Genomic DNA, 17,768 nt, shown 5'->3' on the forward strand with positions numbered 1-17,768 from the left:
GGGAGCCCCGACTCTCTGGCCGGGGGAGGGGGGGTGCGGGGACGCCCCGAGGCTGGGGGGGGGGCCCTTCCCCCAGGGCCTGCCCTCGGCCCCCCGCACGGCCCCCGGGACGCCCCTGTGCACCTCTCGGAGTCAGTTTCCGAGAAGATAGCGCGGTGGCTCGGTTTCCAGCTTCCCCACCTTCCTTTAGGCGGGCAGGGGGAGAGCGCCCTGGGCGGGCGTACGCGCCGCGGGTGTATTTGCAAGGCCGGTGTCTGGGTACCTGCCTGTGGAGAGCACTGGCTAATTTTAAGGAGAAGAGGTTGTATAGACACTTCTGTTTCTGGAGTTTGTCTTCAGCGGGTGTTTAGAGAACAGGGGGAGGGGAGGGCCGGGCCGGGCAGGGGCTTTCCGAGCCAGGGACCGAATCGAAGCCGGAGTCACTTGACTTGCTCGATAGCTTAGCAAGAGCTTTTAAGAAAGTTAGAGACCATTGATTAAAAAGGAAAACAAGAAAGGCTCAAGTGGGATCTGCGAGATTGTGACCTCGGCGTGATTGTGTGCACACACCGTGCGAGGCCCGGATGTGGGAGGGCAGGCACACGTGGGGAGCCTTCCACGGTCGCTGCCGTATACCTGCGTTTCTTGGCATGTTGCGCTGGAATATGAAAGTTTCTAAAGCGACAGAAACTTCCCGGGAGAATTCCGGGGGGTCGGAAGCCAACATTTGGTACACCAAGAATGAAGTGTTTCTTTAAATTCAAATCAGAGCTGGGGGTCGCAAAATTAGTGCATGAAGGGACGTTCTGCAGTAAGGGAGCCTGAATCGCAAGCATCTGTTACAACGCAAGGCGATGGCAGTGGAAACTGCCATGATGTAATAGATTTGACACTAACATCCTGTGTCCTTCGTACGTGTTGGCAAAAAAAAAACAAAAAAAACAAAAAAAAACACTGGAGCAAAATCCTGCTTGTTTAGTAAGAGATCCCTAAAATAGCTGAAAGTTTGGGTTGTAATTGTTTTGATATTATCTGCCTTTCTCTGAAAGGCAAATAAATGTCAAGAGTCTTTTAAATACCAGGATAAGCACTGTGGTCACCGTGGATTTATCCCAATTTCCTATAACTGTGATTTTGTATTAAAAATATGTATTTATGATGATCACCTTGAGGGATGGGGACATCCTGAATCCTCTAAAAATAATTCAGCTGTGTTCCCTAGTTTTTGAGGGGGAATAAGACATACTTTTTAGAGGGGAAAAAAGAAACTCGGCAAGCAAAAATTAAGACCGGAAAAATCTCATTAGCCTTCAATTAACCACAGTTAACCTCAGTTAATCATAATACCTGTATGCCTCAGGTATTCGATTAAGGTTTTATGCTATAAGGTTTTATTCGATAAGGTTTTATGTGACATATTTTATTGTCACAGTAATAATAGGCTGTCCCCCTTTGTCCCATTCAGAGCCTTTGGATAATCTCTATTCTTAGCATTTTTTTTCCTCTTGTAGTTGCCCCCACACACGCTGAAGGATTCAATAAATAACACCCAGATTTATATAAGTGGGCCTGACCTAAATAAAGTTCATTTCTCATTTTCACTTTCAAGCCTGGCATTTCTGAATGGGTTGGTGCCTCGGATTCCTCCGTCCCGAAACTTTGTCGGTTCCCTTTGCATTTCCTCAAACTGGAATTATTATATAACGGCTTCATGAATGATTTCCCAGTTTTACATTTTTCTCAACTTTTCTCCATTTATAAACAGCTACCAAATTTTCCTGAAACAATGCTTTAGATGTTATGTTCTCGTGTCAGCGACTTGCACCAACCATATTAAGCCATACACCACGCAATTCATAGCCTATTTTTAGTATTACATTAATTCCCCCACTGCAGTCAAACTTCTGCCTTCACCCATAGCTCTCTCTCTTGCTTAGAAAGCCCTTCCTTTCTTCTTCATACTCTGTTCTTCAAGAACTAGTTAAGTCTCATCGTCAAGCCTTTCCAAGCCTAAAAGCCACAGGGGCACCTGGGTGGCTCAGTCGGTTGGTCGTCCAACTTCAGCTAAGGTCATGATCTCACGGTTTGTGAGTTCAAGCCCACGTCAGGCTTTGTGCTGACAGCACGGAGTCTGCTTGGGATTCTCCCTCTCTCTCTCTGCCCCTTCTCTGAGCATGTGCATGCTCGCTCTCACTGTCTCTTAAAAAAAAAAAAAATCCAGGGGCGCCTGGGTGGCTCAGTCGGTTGGGTGTCCGACTTCAGCTCAGGTCACGATCTCGCGGTCCGTGAGTTCGAGCCCCACGTCGGGCTCTGGGCTGATGGCTCAGAGCCTGGAGCCTGCTTCCGATTCTGTGTCTCCCTCTCTCTCTGCCCCTCCCCCGTTCATGCTCTGTCTCTTTCTGTCTCAAAAATAAATAAATGTTAAAAAAAAAATTTTTTTTTAAATCCATTTGCTTAGACCAAGGGAAGCAAGACTGGAAGGGGGAGGTCACTTTGGAGTCTAATTGTAGTAATCCAGGCCAAGGACAGTGGAAGCTTGGACTAGGGATGATAGCAGTTGAGATTCAGAGAGATTAGAGGATCCTAGATAGATTCTGAAGGTAAAGCCAGTAGGATTTCCCAACAGAGCAGATGGGATCTGTGGAAGAAATGGAAGGAGTCCAGAATGACTCCAAGGTAAACATAAGCAACCGGAGAGTGGAAATGCCATTAACTGAAACGAGAAGACTGTAGAGGAACAGGTTTCTAGCAGAAGCTCGGGAGTTCAATTTTGGACGTGTCGGGTATGTCTGCTAAGCCTTTGAGAGAAGTGTCTAGGAGGCAATTGAATAATCAAGTGTGGAGACAAGTCTGAGCTGCTGGCATGCATTTGGCAGTCATTAGCTGAAAGGTAGTATTTAAAGCCTGGGTCCCATCACCAAGACAGTGAGTGTGAACATTGGGACAGACCTGGAGGTACGGTGGGTGTGGAGGAAGAGGAGGAGTTTTGTTGATGTCTTAAAGCATGGCTTTTGTGTGTGTGCGCAGGTGCATGCAACTTAATACAGACAGAATATTCACTTTAGGTCCAATATGTCATTGTTTTTCAGATTCAGAGATTTAATCCATGAAAATTCTGAAAAGCATGTTTGTTTTTTAAACTTTGAGGAGAATGAGAAGGGGTGCCTGGGTGGCTCAGTTAAGTGTCCGACTTCTGGTCACGATCTCGCTCTTCATGGGTTTGAGCCCTGCGTTGGGCTCTGTGCTGACAGCTCAGAGCCTGGAGCCTGTTTCAGATTCTGTGTCTCCCCCTCTCTCTGCCCCTCCCCCACTTATGCTCTCTGTCTCAAAAATAAATAAACATTTTAAAAAATTAAACTTTGAGGAGAATGAGTGGTTGCCACAGTGACTCTTTAAAAAGAAATAAGCATGCACAGGTGTCTTTAGGAACCACATTTAACCCTTTACTGACTCATGTAAAGTAACCAATCTCCAATTTATCTTATTGGTTGAGCTTACTCTCTTACTACATTATGACTCGGTATTTTCTTGTAAGACCATTATGGGACTTGAAGACAAATTTGGAAAACGTCACTTAACATAGTATCCTTCACATACCAGCTTACTTTCTAAAGCCTCAGATTTGCAGAATGGTAAAACTGACACACAGTCAGGATTACTAAATTAGGATATGATTTGATATAAATTGATCTTGCACAAAGCATCTTATTCTTTATTCAGTAATCATCATGAAGTAATACAGTACTTAATATTTCACACATATCTTGAAATAAAAGTGCTTTTCAAAGATCTTTTAAAGTCTTCAAGTCCCATTTTGTGGGAGTCTGGGCATTATGCTAAGTACTTATACATGCTGTCATTTTCACGCATAACCTTATAAAGTAGGTACTATTTATCCTCTTCTTACAAGTATGAAAACTGAGAGAGTAATGAAATGACTCGTCCAAGTTACTACCGTAGAGCTAGGTAGCTAGCAGAAATAAAATTTGAATTCAGGTCTCATAAGAGAAACATCTTGGAATAAAATAACAACATACTGGAGTGCCTGGGTGGCTCATTCAGTTAAGCGTCCGATTTCAGCTCAGGTCATGATCTCACGGTTCATGGGTTCGAGCCCCACATTGGGCTCTGGGCTGACAGCTCAGAGCCTGGAGCGTGCTTTGGATTCTGTGTCTCACACTCTGTCTCTGCCCCACCCCTGTTTGTGCTCTGTCTCTCTCTGTCTGTCTCTCTCTCTCTCTCTCTCTCTCTGTCTCTGTCTCTCAAAAATGAATCAACAGGGGCGCCTGGGTGGCGCAGTCGGTTAAGCGTCCGACTTCAGCCAGGTCACAATCTCGCGGTCCGTGAGTTCGAGCCCCGCGTCAGGCTCTGGGCTGATGGCTCAGAGCCTGGAGCCTGTTTCCGATTCTGTGTCTCCCTCTCTCTCTGCCCCTCCCCCGTTCATGCTCTGTCTCTCTCTGTCCCAAAAACAAATAAAAAACGTTGAAAAAAAAAAAATGAATCAACATTAAAAAAAATAAAATAACAACATACTAGTTTCTAAACTGTACTAAAAGGGGAAGAATAGCAATTCAAGTGGAGCAAACATGTATTTTTTTTCTTTTAACTCAAAACTAGAAAAACTAGGGGCACCTGGTGGCCCAGTCAGTTAAGTGTCTAACTTCGGTTCAGGTCATGATCTCACAGTTCATGAGTTTGAGCCCCACATCCAGCTCTGTGCTGACAGCTCAGAGTCTGGAGTCTTCTTCGGATTCCCTGTCTCCCTTTCTCTCTGCCCCCTTCTCCACTTCTGCTCTGCCTCTCTCTCTCAAAAATAAATATTTAAAAAAAAATTTTTTTAAAGAAAAAACCCACAGACTGGGAGAAAATATTTGCAAATCATGTATCTGATAAGGTATTTGTATACATAGATTTCCTACAATTCAGAGAGCAAATAATCTAATTTTAAAATGGACAAAGGACCTGAATATTTCTCCAAAGATATACAAATGGCCAGTAAGCCATTCATAAACATGAAAAGATACTCAACATCACTCAGCAGAAATGCAAATAGAAACCACAGTCTGATCCCACTTTGCATCCACTGTGATAGTTTAAAAGACACCTAATAAAAAGCGGTAAATATGTGGAGAAATTCAAAGCCTCATATACTGCTGGTAGGAATGTAAAAACAGTGCAGGCACCTTAGAAAATAGTCTGGCATTCCTCAAAAGTTTACCATATGACCCAGCAATCCCACTCTTAGGTATATACTCAAGAGAAGTGAAAACATGTCCACACAAAAACTTGTACATGAGTATTTGTTGAAGCATCAGCCATAATAGCCAAAAAGCAAATGTCCACTAACTGATGACCGTATAAACAGAATGTGGTATACCTATGCAACGAAGCATTCAGCCATAAGAAGGAATAAAATACTGATGCATGCTGTAAAATGGACAAACCTTGAAAAAGTGTGCCGAGCGAAAGAAGGCAGACATAGCCATGATTCCATTTATATGAAATGTCTATAGAGACAGAAAATGGGTTAGTGGTTGCCTAGAGGAGGGGAGGGTGAGGGAGAAAGAGTGACTGGTAATGGGTATGGGGTTTCTTTTTGGGGTGATGAAAATGTTCTTTTTTTTTAATGTTTGTTTTTTGAGAGAGAGAAAGCAGGGAAGGGGCAGAGAGAGAGGGAGACACAGAATCCGAAGCAGACTCCAGGCTACGAGCTGTCCACACAGCTAGTGCAGGGCTTGAACCCACAAACCACGAGATCATGATCTGAGCCGAAGTCAGATGCTTAACCGACTGAGCCACCCAGGCTCCCCAGTGTTTCACTACTGTCTGAGGTGATAGCGGCACAATCCTGAATATACTAGAAACCACTGATTTATACACTTTATAAACGGGTGAATTGTATGTGCTGTTAAACTAAAACCAGAACAGACTATACAGTGCCCACTTTCTTTTTCAAACTGCTACATCACTAGAAACAAATACTTCTAGATTGTTCGAACATCTAATAAACAGAGCTATTAGGGTTCTGAATACCCAGAAAGTTTGAGAAGCTCTGCCATAAGGCATGAACCTCCCTCAGTTTCCAAGTTCAACCTGCATTTTTATCTCTATCTGAATCTATTCTTGCTCTTCAAGGATCAAAGGAAGAAGTATCTCTTTCCCAAACGAATTTCTCCACATGTTCTTGTACTCGGTCCCTCTTATCTCCTCCGGATGCCACCCTCCAGCAGTGTCCTACCCTGTCTCCCGGACAAGCTCTCCCACTGCACTGCTCCACTGCCTCCTTCCGTGCAGCGTAAACTGTGAAGCTGAGCAAAAACAGTAGCAGCAAAGAGGGCCTGGGGGTCTGTTCTGCCTGAGAGTTTGGCGGTGGTGTTTCTCTGATTGGAAACACCTCTATCGCCCGTCTCCAGCCCCAGCCTTAAAAGATCCACAGCTGTCTCCCATCCCCTCGTAAACACGGCTCCACGTGTGCGGTTTTAATTGTCTTAGACCCTGGGGATAAGACTCAAAAGTGGGTTCCATCCCGTAGGAATAAAAGAAATTCTATAGCATAGTGACAAAAGAAGCAATATAGGAAGAAAACGAAAGCGTCGTTTGTCAGGAGGCTGTGACGTTCTGTTACTCCCAGGCATAGAGCCAGTGGGATTATTACTTAGAGTATTCTTAGCACTGCACCCAAATGAGGACATCGCTTTTTGTAGCTAGAGCTTGTGGAGCTTTGTTTTTCATTGTGAAGCTTTTCCAGTTAGAGCTTCAGTTACAGACTTTCCAAGCAGCCCAGGAAACATGGTGGATTTTATCTCTTTAGAGATTAGAGCAAGGACATTCAAGTTTAATAACCTCATTTATAGTTTCTGACTTTTTCTGAGAACCTTAAGCAGGAAAGAGAGAAAAGGAGGTTTGGGGCAAAAAAAGAAGTCGGTGTACTCTGTGTAAAGAGAAAAAATTAACATGCCGCTTATACATGATTAGGATGTACTTCTCGGTCACCCCCCTGGAGACCTCTTGTCGACATTTTGGGACTGTTGAGACGGACCCAGTAAAGCTGAGTGATTCTAGTCACAGGTTTCAGTGACGTAGCAGTTGGGGGCCTGTGACAGAAAGGAAGATGCGTTTGTTAACAATTCAGATTCCACTTTAGTAGTTACTGTTTGGGAAAGTAGAAATACAGTTTACGATACTGAAAAGATCTAGTCTAGGACGGGGTAGGGAGTGTTCTCTGAAAGATTATCTTCAAAGAAGAATGTTTCTGTTACGAACCCAGCTAGACAGAGTTTACTAACAGGAGGACCCAGTCTTTACTCTTTGGAAGAATCCCCTATTGTATCACGAGGCACATAGCAAATGCTCAACGTGTACTGAGTTGAAGTTCTAGTTTTCTCCTCTTCCTCCTTGCTGATATCTTTGTGGGGTTTTCTCTTTCTCTTCCTGGCGTTTCTGTTTCCGCACGTTCCCTAACCGAGGTGCGGCACTTGTGGTTCCTCATACCTGTCGCGCCTGCGCTTCTGTGCCTTTGCACAGTCCCTTTCACCTGTGCGCGTCACAAGGGCCAGACTGCTGCCTCGTCCTTTAAGCCTTACCCAGCGGATTGCCTCTGCCTGCCGGGCCCTGTACTCTGCCTGGGTATCCCTCAGAGTCCAGCTGGAAGGCTGTTTTCTCAGAAGGGCTTTGGCTGACACCCCAGCTCTGGGCTATGTCACCGCGTATCTTCTCAGCTTTGTTATTTCCTTTGCGAGACTTGTGTATTTAAGTCACATCCGCCTCTGCCGGTGGACTTTAAGCTCTCTGAGAACAGGGATCCCTTCTTTTCGTTCAGCATTTTGTTTCTAGGTTGGGTACTGGCATTCAAGAGGTATTCTACATAGTTGCCAAGTGAACGAGTCACCTTTGAGAAACATTCTCTAACTTTTAGCACTCACGTTAATACTTAACTTTATGATGACATTTGTTACATGGCTGTCTCATCTCACTAGATTGTTAGCTACACATGATCGCAGTTCACATACTTGAAAACATGCCCGTTCGTGCTTTTTCTCATACCTTAGCCCTGAGGTGAAACTTTGCTTTAGGGTCACGTCACTTGTACTTCCAGATAGTTCTGCTTCTAGTTCCTATTGGGGGGGGGGGGCAGGGGGTAGTTCAGCCCCTTGCTTACTTTATGTATTTCGCTTTCAAGTAAATACCTATTGAGCAGGCGCATTTTTCAGTCACCGCCTTAGCCCTAGCTCAGTCTGTTTTCTTCTCTGCAAAGCCCCCCATTCCCCCCAAACCAAAACGTATTCTTGGAGAATAATCTTTAAGAGTCACGTTTCAATTTAGTAGGCTAGAATATTGAATTTGCTGGAGAATTTTGCATAAGAATTATCAACTGAATATTGCAGCTCTAGATCTGCTTGTTGGGGTAAGAAAAGATCATGAAAGGTCATTGGTGCTCAGGACTGTTTAGTGGATGGAATATGAACCCAGAAAAGAGCATTGGACTTAAAGTCAAAAGACATGACATGAGTTCTCCTCATGATTCCATTATTATTGTGCTGAATGTGCTAGCCAGTGCACTAGGAAAAAGTTCAAAGTGAAATTACCATAATTTATCTAGGACTATATATTGGAAAACCTAAGAGGATCAACTGAAAATCTCTTATTAAACAATAAGTGTAACAGGGTAGCAGGTTATAAAATTAATATGCAAACTTTGTCATGTGACAATAGTAACAAATTTAGATATACCAAAAGTTCTATTTAAACTCATCATTGTTAAATATGACAAAACTCCTGTCACTCACAATGACACTCTAAAATACAGGACTAACCTTACAGTTGCTCGTACCCATCATACAGACAACTGGGGGTCTTTAGTCTCATTGACAGCAGTGTGGACGGTGCCCCCTGGGGTTGGGTTGCACAGCGTCTCTGAATATACTTAGAAAGTTTTCAGAAACTACTTGAAAAAATCCTATAAAACCTGTAAAGAAACTAAAATAATTAAATGAAACACCTTGTTTTTGGGTGAGAAGACACAACACTTTATGTAAAAATGCCAGCTCTTTCGGAATTAATGTGCAAATTGAATGCAGTCCAAATCTAAACAGAATTTCCTTTAGAACCAGTCAAAACTATTCTAAATTTCATTTGGCAGAATAAGATATTGAGAATCATTGGAAATTCAGGGGAAAAAAAAGTAATATTGGGGGAGGACTTGCCTCCCAAACATTAAAATGTATTCTAAAGCCTCCTTAGCGAAAACACGAATGCAGTGTAATGGAGTACGGAATTCGACCCCGATAAGAATGGGCATACGGTAAAGATGACAGGGTTAATTTAATAAAAGGTATTGGAACAACCAACTAGCCGTTTGTAATAAAAGAAATCGAGGTTCCTACTTCTCTCCTTATTCCAAAATAAACTCCAGATGGGTCAAAGATTTAAATATAAAAGAATTAACCATAAGAATCTAAAAAGAAGCTATTTGAATAAGTATATTTGTGATCTTGAAATAGGGAAGGCTTTTCTAGACATAGCCCCAAACAAATAAGCCGAAGGATATTTTTATTCTGTAATTTGCATGGTACAAAATACCATTCAAAAAGACAACAGACTTGGAAAAAAGATTTGTAACACATATGGCAAGTGCACAAAATCCCTAAACTTGAAAATACTTCTTTAAATCAGTTAGAAAGGAAACCTAACCCAGTGGAAAAAAATAGACAAAGGGCCTAGCAAGCAGCTCACAAAAAGTTGCATTTTTCGGGCTTTGTATTTCTGACTTCTGAGTTTCCTGTCCTGCCTAGAAAGAACTTCCCCACTCCAGGATGCTTAACTTTTCTTACGGAAGATACACAAATTAAAACTTTTTACTATCACGTTGGAAAATAGCAATTATCAGTATAAAATTGATAGTATCGCCACAGTTTTTGGTGTTTATAGAAGTACTAAGAAGGATTGACAGGAATGTAAATTGATATTTGGAGGGCAGTTTATGAATGACTGTCAAAATATGTATTGTAGTTCCATTGACTTAACGACTCCAATTCTTAGGAATCTATCCTCACAAATGTACAAAGTTTATGTACACAAGGATTTGCACGAAGCATTGTTCCGCTTAATAGTGAAAAATTGGAAATTGCCTAAATACTCATCAATAAAGAATTAGATAAATTATGGAAATTCTGTACATTGCAGTTGTTAAAAAAAAATGCATAAGGCCATACATACTGACATGGAAAGAGTACGTGGGAGTTCATTTGTGAGAAGTTAACACTTCCATATACAGTGGTACCCATGGTTCTGCCTCCAGAGTTTCAGTTACCCATGGTTAACTGGGGTTCCACAGCACATGAGCCTCCTCCTGACTGTTGTCGGAAGGTCAGTAGCGGCCTCATGCTACATCACAATGCCTACGTTATTAACCTCACTTCATCTCATCACATGGGGATTTTATCTCCTCACATCTCACCCAAAAGAGGAAGGATGAGTGCAATACATAAGGTATTTTGAGAGAGACCAGTTTCACATGTTTTATTACAGTACTATTTCATTATAGCGCTCTGTTTTGTCATTGTTAATCTCTCACTGTGCCTGATTTGTAATAATTAAGCCTTATCATAGGTATGTATGTATAGGAAAAAAAACAGTATATGTAGGGTTCAGTACTCTCTGTGGTTTCAGGCATGCACTGAGGGTCTTAGAATGTATCTCCCGTGGATAAAGGGGGACTCCTGTACCTATAGGGTTTTGTTAAGCCCAGAGTTTGAGAACTGACTATAGGACTCACTTTTTAATTTTGGAGAGTAACTTCCCAGAATGTATTGTGCTGGAAATTACGGTGTCCTATACATGACATGTAAAGGCTCAAAAGGCAAAGTGTATATAAAATCTCTTTTTAAACAGCAATACACCATATACACCATATATATACCATATATATGGTAATCAAAAGTTGCTAAATTTGGATGACCTCCATGATTATCCACATTCTAACAAAGCTAATAGACCTATAAATTTTTCCAAATGGACTTAATGTAATACTATTTTTTTTGGTCTTCATAAACAATTCTTTAAGTTTTTAGGGGATAACAGACCCACTACAAAAACCCATGAAAGCTTTGAACCCGATTCCTCAACCCAAATGCATATACCTGCCATATTTTATATATGAACTTTTAGGGTTTGATAAGACACTTCATCAAAACAATCCATGGACTCCTATAAACTTCAGTCTTCACAGTGAATAAAGAGGAAAACAGTTCAATGCTGCGATTGGCTTGTGACCACCCCCCCCCCCAACACACACACAAGGATATGTTAATATTCTAACCCCTGGTTCTATTAAATATGATCTTATTTAGAAATACCATCATTGCAAATGTATTTAAATTAAGATGATGTTTTTAAGATAGGCCCTGAATCCATTATGACTGATATCCTAATAAGAAGGAAAAAGAGAGGCACCTGGGTGGCTCGGTCAGTTAAGCGTCCGACTTTGGCTCAGGTCATGATCTCACAGCTCGTGAGTTCAAGTCCCACATCAGGCTCTATGCTGACAGCTTGCTTAGAGCCCAGAGCCTGCTTCGGATTCTGTGTCTCCTTCTCTCTGCCCCTCCCCCATTCACACTCTGTCTCTCTCGGTCTCAAAAATAAATTAAAATGTTAAAAAAAAAAAAAAAGAGGAGGAGGAAAAAGATAGGGGTACCTGGGTGGCTCAGTCAGTTAAGCATCCAACTCTTGGTTTTGGCTTAGGTCATGATCCCACAGTTTGGTGAGTTCAAGCCCCACTTCGGGCTCTGCACTGATAGCACGGAGCCTCCTTGGGATTCTCTGTCTCCCCCTCTCTCTCTGCCCCTGCACCACTTGTGCTGTCTCTGTCTCTCTCAAAATAAATAAAATTTAAAAAAAAAAAAAAAAAAAAGGAAGGAAAAGGACACACAAGACTCCTGGTTGGGGGGAGGGGACACCAGGTGACACAGGTGGTGACAAAAGTGCTGCTGCTGCAAGCCAGGGAACACCCAGAGTTGCCAGCACACCGCCAGAAGCAGGAAAAGACAGGAAGTTTCAGAGCATGGCCCTGCGGACACCGTCACTCCAGACCCCTGGCTGCCAGAAGCGTGAGGCCTTAAACATCTGTTTTAAGGCACCAACTTTGTGGTACTTTGTTACAGCGGCCCTAAGAAATATCATACAGATGCTATCGGCAAAAAGGATATCGAACATGAATTTTAGGGGCACCTGGGTGGCTCAGTCGGTTAAGCATCTGACTTCGGTTCAGGTCATGATCTCACAGTTTGAGTTCCAGCCCCACATCAGACTCTCTGCTGTCAGCACAGAGTCCTCTTTGGATCCTCTGTCCCCATCTCTCTCTGCCCCTCCCCCACTCATTCTCTCCATCTCTTTCTGTCTCTCTCTCTCTCTCTCTCTCTCAAAAATAAACATAAAAAAGTGAATTTTAGATATGCAAAATATGCCAATTGGGGAAAAAAGGTAAAATTATTATTTGCAAATGATATTGTTTGCATAGAAAGTGGAATAGAATGAATGGAGAAACTTCAAACAGTAAGAGAATTTGCATATATTTTATATGTACAAGCTACAACTAGTTGGTATATGGAAGGCTCCATTTACAATAGCCATGAATAAGATAAAACATCAAGGAATATATTCAGTAAGAACTGTAAGATCATGATAGTAAAAACTTTAAAATACTACACAAGGACTCAGAAGAACAACTAAACAAGTGGAACAGCACACCATGTTCTCGAATAAAGACTCAATATCATGAATGTATTCTTCCTAAATTAACCTATAAATTTAATGTGACTCCATTAAATTCCCAAACATGTTTGGAAAATAGGCAAGATAGTATCAGAGTTCAAGTGGAAAAAATAAAAAACAAAGCTCTGAAAATTCTAAAAAGAATAAATGGGGAATCCACTCTATTAAGTATTAAAAAGAAAATACAATAAGTCGTGTAGTGCAGGCATGTGAATAGGTCAACAGAACAAGAATTTCAGAAATAAACCTCAATATACAAGAATTTTGTACATAAGTTGTTTCTTTTCCTAAAGTATTTATTTTAAGAGAATGAGACTCCCTAGCAGGCTCCACACTGTTAGCACGGAGCCCAAAGCAGGGCTCGAATTCATTGAGATCGTGACCTGAGCCAAAGTCAAGAGTCAAACGCTCAACCGACTGAGCTACCCAAGGGCCCCTGTCATTATTTTGATGTTATTTAAAATGTGTAAGTAAAAGATGAATGTTTAATAAATAGGATTAGGACAACTGGGTAGCCATCTGAGGGAAAAAATCCAAATGGATGAAAAATTAAAATACAAAAAAAGAAAATAGGACCAATAAGGGGGAGACTTCTTTTTTTAAGTTTTTTTTAATGTTTTGTTTATTTTTGAGAGAAAGAGTGAGCGAGTGAGCAAGCAGGTGGGGGGCAGAGAGAGAGGGAGACACAAGAATCCAAAGCAGGCTCCGGGCTCTGAGCTGTCAGCAGGGAGCCCGACGCGGGGCTTGGACTCACATACTGTGAGGTCATGACCTGAGCCGAAGTCAGACACTTAACTGACTGAGCCACCCAGGCGCCCCGGGAGACATTTTTAATAATCTTGGAATGTAGAAGAAAGTCTATCTCAATAAGACGCAGGGTGCGGAAGCCATAGAATAAGTTTGACCACACTGAAGAATGTTTTCCTTCCTCAATACTTGCAGATGCTACAGTCCCTACTACCACGATGGCATTTTGGTCCCCCTCAAGGGCCTTCCAGGGACCTTTCCCTCTAAAACAAAACAATAACAAAGCAAACAAAGGAATGTGTGTTTCAGCGCAGGCCATTTTCTTCTACTTCTCCCCGTGTTTCTAATACCCCCAAACTCAGCCATGATGAAGCTCAGGCCAGGCCCAAAGCCTTGCTAGCGGGGCAGTTCGGGAAGGGCAGGCACAGTGGAGGCTGGGGCTGCCTCCCTGGCTCTCCCCTGTCAGGGAAAGCAGGAGGCTGTAGGCAGCCGGTGGATGGAGGGGGCCCTGGCCCTGCTCCCATGGCAGCATCACCCAAGCCACACGCTGGAAGCTCTCTGCTCCCTGCTCGGCTGCCCATCTCGCACCTTTATGTAAATTCTCTGACTCACCTTTGCATGGAAAATAAAAGAGCTTTGTTTAAAAAAAAAAACAAACAAACAGTTTTCCTTTCCAATAAACCACTACAAGCAAATTCAACAAACAAGAAACTGGGAAAAAGTGAAGAGCTCCTACAAATCAGTTAATGCAATGGGCAGAGGTTATGTGAGCAAACACTTAAGAGGGAAAAAAATGGAAACATGTCTCTCAACCATGAAAAGATGCTCAATCTCACACTTCAGAAAAATGTAAATTAAGATAACAGATAAAATATCTCCCACCTTTTTTCAAAGTCAAGAGGTTTGGTGACTACCAGGTATGAGGAAACATACTCTCATATATTGCTGGTGGTGGTATATATGATACAAGCTCAATAAAGAATAATTTGCCAGCAATTAAATCTAAAATGTATGCATTCTTGGGGCTTCTGGCTGGCTCAGTCCATTAAGCGTGTGATTTCAGCTTGGGTCATGATCTCGTGGTTCGTGAGTTCGAGCCCTGCATCCAGCTCTCTGTCAGCCCACTTTGGATCCTCTGTTCCCCTCTCTCTTTGCCCCTACTCTGCTCACGCTCTCTTGCTGTCTCTCAAAAATAAATGGACATTAAGAAAATAAAACGTATGGGCGTCTGGGTGGTTCGGTCGGTTAAGTGGCTGACTTCAGCTCAGGTCACGATCTCACGGTCCGTGAGTTCGAGCCCCGCGTCGGGCTCTGTGCTGACAGCTCAGAGCCTGGAGCCTGTTTCCGATTCTGTGTCTCCCTCTCTCTCTGCCCCTCCCCTGTTCATGCTCTGTCTCTCTCGGTCTCAAAAATAAATAAACGTTAAAAAAATTTTTTTAAAGAAAAGAAAATGTATGTACTCTTGAATCCAGCAACTCCACTTCTTGGAGTTTATCCTCAGAAATCTAGATTTCTCATCCTTGCAGATATCTAACCCTTTATTTTCTGGAAAAGGCAAAACAAAAGAGTTTCTATACAGGGGATACTAGGCTAAATTAAGGTCACAAGTAGTATCTTGAAAATGGGGATTAAGAGAGAGCATGTGATTACTGAATGCCGGGGTCCTCATCCTGTTTTCCTCACTGAGCCGGCACTGAAAACTAAATCTTACTCTCCATGCAGAAATTTTAAAAGATTCTTTTCTGGAGAGTCTGACAACTCCCAAGATACCGGCATAAGAGTTTGCCCAACAAATGGCCCATACAAAATACCCTACAGTGACCCCAAAGTCTCAAAGTCCTAAAAACCATATGCTCAGATCTTCCAAAAATGTTTTTTAGTCCCTGGCTCTTAATCATAAGCAGGCAACCAATGATTATCCAGACATCAGAGAAAAGCTTCTAAACATGAGTTTTGGAGATCAAAACAAATGAACGGGGAACAGGAGGTTGGGGGGGGGGGAGCAGTGTTGGAAAAAACAGGCAAGAAGATGAAAATTTTAAAACATGCTGACATTCTCAGATAAGTACATATTACATCTATGAAACAAACAGGACATTTTTATAAGAAACTTTAGAAAATAAAAAAAACTTCGGGGCACCTGGGTGGCTCAGTCTTCTAAGTGCCCGACTTCTGCTCAGGTCATGATCTTGGGGTCCGTGAGTTTGAGCCCCATGTTGGGCTCTGCTGACAGCTCAGAGCCTGAAGCCATTTCGGATTCTGTGTCTGCCCCTGCCCCACCACGTGCTCTGTGTCTCTCTCCTTCAAAAGTAAACACTAAAAAAAAATTTTTTTAAGAAAATAAAACCTCTTAGATATTAAAAATGTAGATAGCAGAAATAAAAACACTAGAAGGGTTGAAAAGGAAAATTGAGAAAGTCTCCCAGGAAGAGCAACCAGATAAATCCTAGGAGAAGGAGATAGAAAGAGTGCCACCCTGAGAGGTCCAGCATCCAAACACCGGAGGAGGAAATCATCTACAGAATGTTCAAGAAAAATGTCCGGAACGGAAGGACACGGATTTACAGGGCAAATGAGTCCACCGAGTACCCAGCAAAGTGGATGAAAATAAATGCATACGAGGCACAACGTTGTGAACTCTTTGAACACTTGGAATAAAGAGAAGATCCCACGAGCTGGCAGAGAGAGAAAACCTCACAAAGGATCAGAAATCAGAATGGGTTCAGACTTCTCAGCAACTACACCAAAAGCCAGAACTCCACCTAGAATATAAGCCCTTTGACTCTGTCTCTCTGTATCTTAGTCTCTGTTGTTCACAGATGTATCCCAAGTGCTTAGAGCACTGCCAGGCATGCGTTAGGTTCTCAATAAAAATTTGTTGAATGAAAGAGAACAGAGGAGAGATAATTCCAAAATTCTGAGGGAAAGTCTCTTCCAGCCTATAACTAAAGCCATCAATCAAGTGGATTGTTCATGACCTTGGACATGTAAGGTCTCCAAACAGTTTACCCTCTATGTACCCTTTCCCAGGAAGGCATGAGAGGATATGCTCCACCAAAACAAGAAAGGCAAGCAGTACAGAAACAAGAGGGAAAGACATAGGGGACCCCTAGGAAGATGGTGATAATAGTTGTGCATCAGCTGTAATGGGCAGCCAGTTCAGATTGGAGCAGGTGCCAATGCCCACTGCCATTGTCGTACCATTTTGTCTAGGGACAGAGTGCCCTGGTTGTCCTGGCCCAGATCCTCATCTGTACTCGGTTTGCCTGGACCCTCTACTAATGAATTTCCTGCCCTCCCTTCCATTCCCTGCCACCAGCATTAACTAAGAGCCTTCATTTCACACCGTAGAAATAATTCTACTCTGACCTACTCCTGAGCAGGAGTAGCAGAATGAACTAAGGAGCGGAAAGTACAGCAGATCCCACTCGTCTTGCTACTGTCCCTAAGAGACACACAGTCCAGTCAAACGCTCCAACTGTGGTGACCTCTGTGTTTCCCAGGCTTCATAACCTTGCTGCAGACGTTCCCCAAGACCACCCCCAAGTTCAGTGATTTGCCAGGAGGACTCACAGAACGCAGCACATAGTCGTACTCAAGGTTTTGCTTTATTACAGTGAATGGACACAAAGTCAGTGAAGGAAAAGGCCATGGGCAAAGTCTAGAGGAAATCAGGTATGAGCCCGGAGTCTTCCAAGTGGAGTCACCCAGGACATGCTTAATTCCTCCCGCAACAAATTTGTGATAATCCATTAGAGACTTAGCACCAAGGGTTTTTATTGGAGGCCAGTCATACAGGCATATACCAAACTTTCACAGTCCCAGAAGGAAAGCAGGTGTTCAACGTAAAAACTACATTTGCACAGTTTTTGCACGAAGGGCTACTCTTCCCATTTAGAGAATGATGGGAACACTTCTAAGATCCAAGTTCCCAGATACCAGCCATGGGCCAACCTTGCAAACAAATAGACCTTTCTAAGGAGTGCGGTCTTGGGCCTGCTGTGTGAACTCTTCTGCACCATTGCCCACTGATCCTACCCAGAAGGGGTCCTGTAAGCAGTTAGGGAAGCAGAAGCCAGACTATGATGTAGCCCTCTAGTTATATTTTCCTGGAAGCCTTCATTTGGATAGTGGTAATGTTGCCTTTCCCTTAACACAAGTAAATACGTGCTTGCCATTTAGTTTTTTGTTTTGTTTACTGAAAGATCCTGTTAAGGTACACACAAAGGTGGTAAAACTACAAAGGAAATCAAAGGAATGAGTGATGGGTTTTG

The 17,768-nt window shown here is 42.7% G+C and overlaps 1 long non-coding RNA gene across 1 annotated transcript in view; it reads left to right on the forward strand.

Moving 5' to 3' along the window:
• Positions 1 to 17,768, forward strand: part of LOC125909151 (uncharacterized) — a 28,505-nt gene that overhangs the window by 348 nt on the left and 10,389 nt on the right. The gene's annotated exons all lie outside the window — the stretch shown is intronic.

Source organism: Panthera uncia (assembly GCF_023721935.1).
Source record: "Panthera uncia isolate 11264 chromosome B3 unlocalized genomic scaffold, Puncia_PCG_1.0 HiC_scaffold_1, whole genome shotgun sequence".
Classification (NCBI taxonomy): Eukaryota; Metazoa; Chordata; class Mammalia; order Carnivora; family Felidae; genus Panthera; species Panthera uncia.